The following is a 6,439-nucleotide window of genomic DNA, read 5'->3' on the forward strand; positions in this document are numbered from 1 at the left end:
TCTAGACTGTGAGGTACTCTGTCAACACCTCCCCTGCAGAGGCCCTGTCTCCAGATCTCTCCTGGGGCATTTCAATGACTGTGTACCTGTGTGTCTGTCTCCAAGTCCTTCTCCAAACTCGTCTTCCCTCCTTTTGAATAGAGAGAAAGCCGCCAGGCCAGGGACTTGAACCACAGTCGGCCATGTAAGAGTCTAGCACCCTTAACCACCACGTCACCTGCTGGCCCCCATTCATTTATTTCAGTTTGACCAGAGAGAGAGAGGGAAGGTGACCAAGCAAGCCTCTATGTCCAGGATGCGAACTACAGTCAGCCACGTGGGAGTGTCCAGCACCTCAACCACCATGCTACCTGATGACCTCTCATTTGCTTTATTTAATAGTAAAAGTAAAATATGTCTATTTGTGAAGGTCGAAATAGCAGTAGTGGAAATTGTGGGTCAAGGGAAATCCTTCAATAATCTCACTAAACCTGGAAAACCACTTTTTGCTGTAGAATAGTGTCCTGAACATAATATTCTCATTCTTTTCTTTTTTTAAAAAAGAATTATTTATTTAATTTTATTTATTATTGCTACTATTATTATTTCTATTGTACTATAGGGAACATGCATGCATAAGAAAGACCAAGAAAGAGGGAAAGTGAGAAAACAAGCCACCATGTCTGGGACCCAAAGTGCAGTCGGCCATGTGGGAGTCCAGTGACCTAACCACGCCACCTGCTGGCCCAGTGATCCTCACTCTTTAAGAGTCCAGAAGAGCACCATAAAACTCACTTAAAGTTTAGATTCCTGGGATTTAGACACAAATGTTCTGATTCTGCAAAACTAGGACTAGAAACCACAAAACTTCTGCTAGCATCATCTTTGAGAAATAGTCTAGCGTGTGGCTATAATCTTAGCATTTTGTACATTCTAACCCTAGTTCTCCAAAACATTTTACCATGAGCATCTTTCCTGATTGTTGCACGGGCTCCATGACTGTAATTTGACCTCTCCGTGGCTTTCATACATCTTAATAGTAATTTGTCACAGTAGGTGTATCCTCCTAAGCAAACCAGCTTAAATGCTTGCTCTGGTTTCCTTGAACCTCAGAGAAAGGGTGTGGGATCTGGTAGAAGAAATCCAACATTCCACCCAGGGGATGCATAGTCATTTCTCTTGGTGGAACCTTTAAACTGAATCACTCTGGCGTTTGTGTTTTTTTGGGTTTTTTTTTTTTTTCACTGTTAACATCTTGGTTTTATTTGCCTATATGTATATTATTTTAATAGCATGGTTATATACACATACAAAGTTTGGTAGCCAATTTTTACCAAGCAATGCATCATAAACTTTTCGTGCCAACTACAGCTGTGTATCATGAATCATAGGATTATATAGCACTAATTACTTGGCTTAGTATTACTCTTTTTTTTAAAGAATTCTTTATTTAAATTTATTATTATTATTTGATTTGGTATAGGGTGTGTGTACTCGCCAGAGAGAGACAGAGAGAGAGACAGAGAGAGGGAAAGTGAAAAAGCAAGCCACCAGATCCAGGACTTGAACCACAGTTGGCCATGTAGGAGGCTGGCCTTAACCACCAAGCCACCTGCTGGTCCTACTAGTTATTCTTGTTTTTCTTTTTTTCCCTCTCAGTTTTTTTGAGGTCTGATGACAGCTACTATTTATTTACTTACCAGATTACAGAATAACCATGTGGATATCTTAGTTCATCCTTCTAATAAGTCTGTTGATCTGGTCTTCCCTGTTGCCAGCATCTCCACCTCCTACATAATGGGTGGTACTTTTCTTCATCCACCTTATGGAGAAGATAATTTGAAGGGCCCCAGGAAGTTACTTGCTTCTTTGAAGTGTTTCCCAACAGTATAGCTTTCATGAATCTATTCTGGCAGATGAGGCCAAATTACCAAGAGATCAGGCAATCAAGGGGTATCTGTCAAAGCAATTCTCTTATTGATTTTGCCATTCTCTTATTGCCATTCTCTTATTGCCATTCTCTTATTGATTATTTGCCAATCTCTTATTTGCCATTCTCTTATTGATTTTGCCACACTTATAGATCAGTTCATTTACTGACTTCAGGTTCGGGTACCCCCACGCAATATATGGTTCCACCATTCTCAGCATGTTAATTGAGGCCTTGTTGAGCTTAACAAAGGTGCCATTGAAGATATGGCAAAGGCAAGAAGCTACAACACCTCTGGGACCCTTGGGTTCACGCCGTGACACCTCTGAGCCTGATGACGAATGCTAGTTTGGGTTCTGCAGGGACCTGGAGGGTGCCAGCTCTTCTGGCCATCCTGGTCACACAGGTCTCAGTTCTGTACATCTGCCTGCATTCCTTACGATAGTGCTTAGCTTTTCTCATAGATAAGCTTCCTGCTTCCTTTTCAAAGCATCTTTGAGCAAATTTCGTCCTCCCACTTGATCTTCAGCACTGCAAAATTCCTTCACTTTTTCTTAAGGGCTTCTGCCGTAGCAAGAACCTTCTTTTTCTTCTCCTGAACGCCCTCCATGATTCCTGCCAGGAAAGGACCTACTAGTTATTCTTCTCTTGTAGTTTTTTCCTTAGGCATTTATTTTTTTTCTTATGCATTTATTTATTTATTCGTTTATAAAAGTTGTAAGTCCACTTTGCAGACACCGCTGCTCGTGTGTCTCGCCCTCAATTATGGTCAACCCTTGCGTGTTCTTCGACATCACTGTTGACGACGAGCCCTTGGGCCGCGTCTCCTTCGAGCTGTTTGCAGACAAAGTTCCAAAGGCAGCAGAAAACTTTCGTGCTTTGAGCACTGGAGAGAAAGGATTTGGTTATAAGGGTTCCTGCTTTCACAGAATTATTCCAGGGTTTCTGTGCCAGGGTGGCGACTTCACACGCCATAATGGTACTGGTGGCAAGTCCATCTATGGTGAGAAATTCGAGGATGAGAACTTCATCCTGAAACATACAGGTCCTGGCATCTCAGCCATGGCAAATTCTGGACCCAACACAAATGGTTCTCAGTTTCTCATCTGCACTGCCAAGACTGAGTGGTTGGATGGCAAACATGTCGTCTTTGGCAAGGTGAAAGAGGGCATGAATATCGTGAAAGCCATGCAGTGATTTGGTTCCAAGAATGGCAAAACCAGCAAGAAAATTACCATTGCTGACTGTGGGCAGCTCTAATGGATATGACTTGTTTTCTCTTAACCACCAGACCCTTCCTTCTGTAGTTCAGGAGAGCTCTCCTCCACCCCATCTGCTCGCTATGTCCTGTGACCTGTGCTCTCGCTGCAGTTCTTTGGGTTCCATATTTTCCTTATTCCCCTCCAAATCTAGCTGAATTGCAAAGTTAAGTTTATGATTATGAAATAAAAACTAAATAACAACAACAAAAAGTTGTAAGTAACAAGAAGTGCAGGTGCAATTTACAATCATAACTTACAAATACAAACAAATAATGAGCTACAGTTTCAGAAAAGGTTGGGAACGTTTTGCACACTTGTTAGTCCTTTCTTTAGGCAAGGTCCTCTTTTGGTGACAAATTAACAGGCACACACTAGACAGAACTATTTCCAGACAATACAAAAAGAGGTTGAATTATTTTAAGCTCTCCAGGAAATTCCAGGTATGATGAAATCAAGTGGGGGACCCAAAGTGGAGAACTGGACCCAGGATCTGAGCAAGCTCAATCCACCAGACCAAGGCAAAGTCTGGAGCTAAAGATTTACGACTGCAGATGCTGGGACCAGCAGATGGCGGAATGGCTATGTTGCGGGACTCCCATGTAGTCAAACGCAGTTCGAGTCCCAGACCCAGTGGCTTAAACTCATGCCGGGCACGTGTGCGTGTGTGCCCAAGATCCCGAGAGGAGAATGGAGGAAGAAGGGATTGCAGGGTGGCCATGCCCCCAGGAGGTGATTTCTTGCTTTCTGTCTCTCTGTCTTTCTGGCGAGCGCACACGCTCTATAGCAAAAACCTCTCAAAAGAAAAAAAAAAAAGAGCACAGATGTTCCAGATGCCAGTGGGTGGAACCACTGGAAGGAGAAGACCTAAATTACCAGGGATGAGATTGGATGAGGCAAGTGCCAAGGACACAAAAGTTAAGGTGGCACTGCCTTGCAGGGTGCGGAGAGAGGGTGCCTCCTTAGTTCTGTGCCCCACGGCCTGATCCCCACCCTGTAAACCACCTTAGCATTGACAGTTGCTCAGATTCTGCTTGTAAGAATCTCTTTTCATCTGTTCTACCCTGGGGGAGGGGGACAGTTGCTGTTGACTGGCTTGATCAGGCTCATCCCCCTGACCAACTCCTAGAACTTAAAAGGCCTCTTGGGGCTAGAAGATGGTGTAGTGATTAAGGCATTAGACTCCCACATGGCCAATAGCAGTTCGAATCCCAGACCTGGCAGCTTGAAATTCATCCCAGGCGTGTGTGCATGCGTGCCCAACATCTCTGTCATCCCCCCGGGAGGTTATTTCTCAATATCTCTCTCTCTGGTAAGCACATACACCCTATACATATAAAAAAAAAAACTCTCTCTAAAAAAAGGTGGGACCAGCAGATAGCATAATGGTTACGTTGCTGGATCCCACATAGTTGACCACAGTTTGAGTCCTGGACCTGGCTGCTAGAACTCACACCGTGCACATGTGTGCACATGCCCAAAATCCCAAGAGAGTAAGGAAGAAGGGATTGTGGTGTGGTCATTCCCTCTGGAGGGTGAGTTCTCACTTTCTTTTTTTCCCCCCCATATTTATTTATTTAATTCCATTTGTTGTTACAATTTTTTAATTTGACCAGACAGCGACAGAGAAAGAGAGAAAGGGAAAGCGAGAAAGCAAGTTTCCAGGTCTGGGACTCGAACTGTGGTCAGCCATAAGGGAATCCAGTGCCTTTATCCACCATGCCACCTTGCCAGCCCCCATTATTTTCTGTCTCTGTCTTTCTCCATTTCTCCAGTAAGTGCACACACAAAAAAATCTCTCTTAAACAATTTTAAAAGTCCTGACTTCTTCCCACCCCGGTACCCTATTGTCTTGTTTAAGTAATGTGATTACATCCTCAGCTGAGCAAATGGGAGAACAAAATCCTTCCTTGGGAGAGGGAGAGACGAGTAGTCTGACCAAAGGTGTGACACCTCTCTGCCGGGCATCGGCCACTAAGGATTGGAAAAGGGCCTTGGCTTTAGGCCTTTTGGCTTTATGACGCTGGGGTGCAAATCTGTGCACACAGTTTCTGAAAGGCTCCCTTGGAAGCGACGTGAAGGTTGCTGGAAGCCTCAGCTCTGTTTCCAGAATCCCTAGCACTATAGGTCCTGCAATTCAGACTCACTGGAGGGTGAAGAGACCTTTAATATGGGCGGGATGCAACAAACCCAAAGTGCTCATTTATTAATTTACACTCAAAGCAGTCCAGTCTTCATTTTAGCAGGTCAATAGAAAAACACCACCTTGAAAAAAAACAATTGAGCCCAGCGTTGTACAGTGAATACAATATCAAAGTGGAAGAAGCCAGGTGCTGTAAGCAATATTTTTGTCAAGACATAGTCAGCTAATCTGAAGGAACCTCAAATGGCTTGTGGAAAAATGGAATTAAAATACAATTTTAGGGCTGGCTTCATGGCTGGGTGGTTAAGACAGCCAGATCCCACATAGCCAGCAGCATGGTTCGAATCCTGCACCCAGCAGCTTGAAAAATGCCTGCTACAAGTGTATCCATGCCCAAAGTCCTGGAAGGAGGGAGAAATGGGGAGGGATTGCAAATTTCCTTTCCCCATGGAGGGCACTTACTCCTCTCAGTCTTCATCTCTCTCTCTCTCTCTCTCTCTCTCTCTCGCTCTGGCAAGCACATGTGCCTTTTAGCCAAACAAAACAAAACTTAATTTTGATGAAAAATTTCCTAAAATCCTTGCATAGTTCTCCATAATATGCATTTTTTGAGAGGTTTTTGCTATAGAGCCTGTGCGCTCACCAGAAAGACAGACAGAGAGACAGAAAGTGAGAAATCACCCTCCAAGGGGAATGGCTATGCCACAATCCCTCCTCCTCCATTCTCCTTTCGGCATCTCGGGCACACCCGGACACGCGCCTGGTGTGAGTTTAAGCTACTGGGTCCGGTACTCAAACTGTGGTCTACTACGTGGGAGTCCAGCGACATAGCCATTACACCAACTGCTGGTCCCCATAATATGCATTTTCTATTAACTTTCTGAAGACCTCCCCTCATACATTTCCAGAGACAAATAGACGTTGCTTTACACTGTCTATGAACACTTTTCCTCTCTGATTTCTGGATCGCTGACCGATTCCTTTCTCTTCGTTCATCTTTCCCTTTTCGACGTTTCCACAACAACGCTCAGACCTAAGCTCGGGACTTGACTTCACCGTCCCACTTTGGGTGGAGCGTGTGCCAATCTCGGTTGCACTTCCTCATTACGATGTGATTGCTCACCATCA

At 44.2% G+C, this 6,439-nt stretch overlaps 1 pseudogene; it reads left to right on the forward strand.

Annotated features, from left to right (window-relative positions):
* The first annotated feature begins 2,660 nt into the window (after positions 1-2,660).
* Positions 2,661-3,106, forward strand: LOC102468099 (peptidyl-prolyl cis-trans isomerase A pseudogene; annotated as a pseudogene).
* Positions 3,107-6,439: the final 3,333 nt, after the last annotated feature.

This window comes from Tupaia chinensis, unplaced genomic scaffold (assembly GCF_000334495.1).
Source record: "Tupaia chinensis unplaced genomic scaffold, TupChi_1.0 Scaffold000057_1, whole genome shotgun sequence".
In the NCBI taxonomy this organism is placed as follows: Eukaryota; Metazoa; Chordata; class Mammalia; order Scandentia; family Tupaiidae; genus Tupaia; species Tupaia belangeri.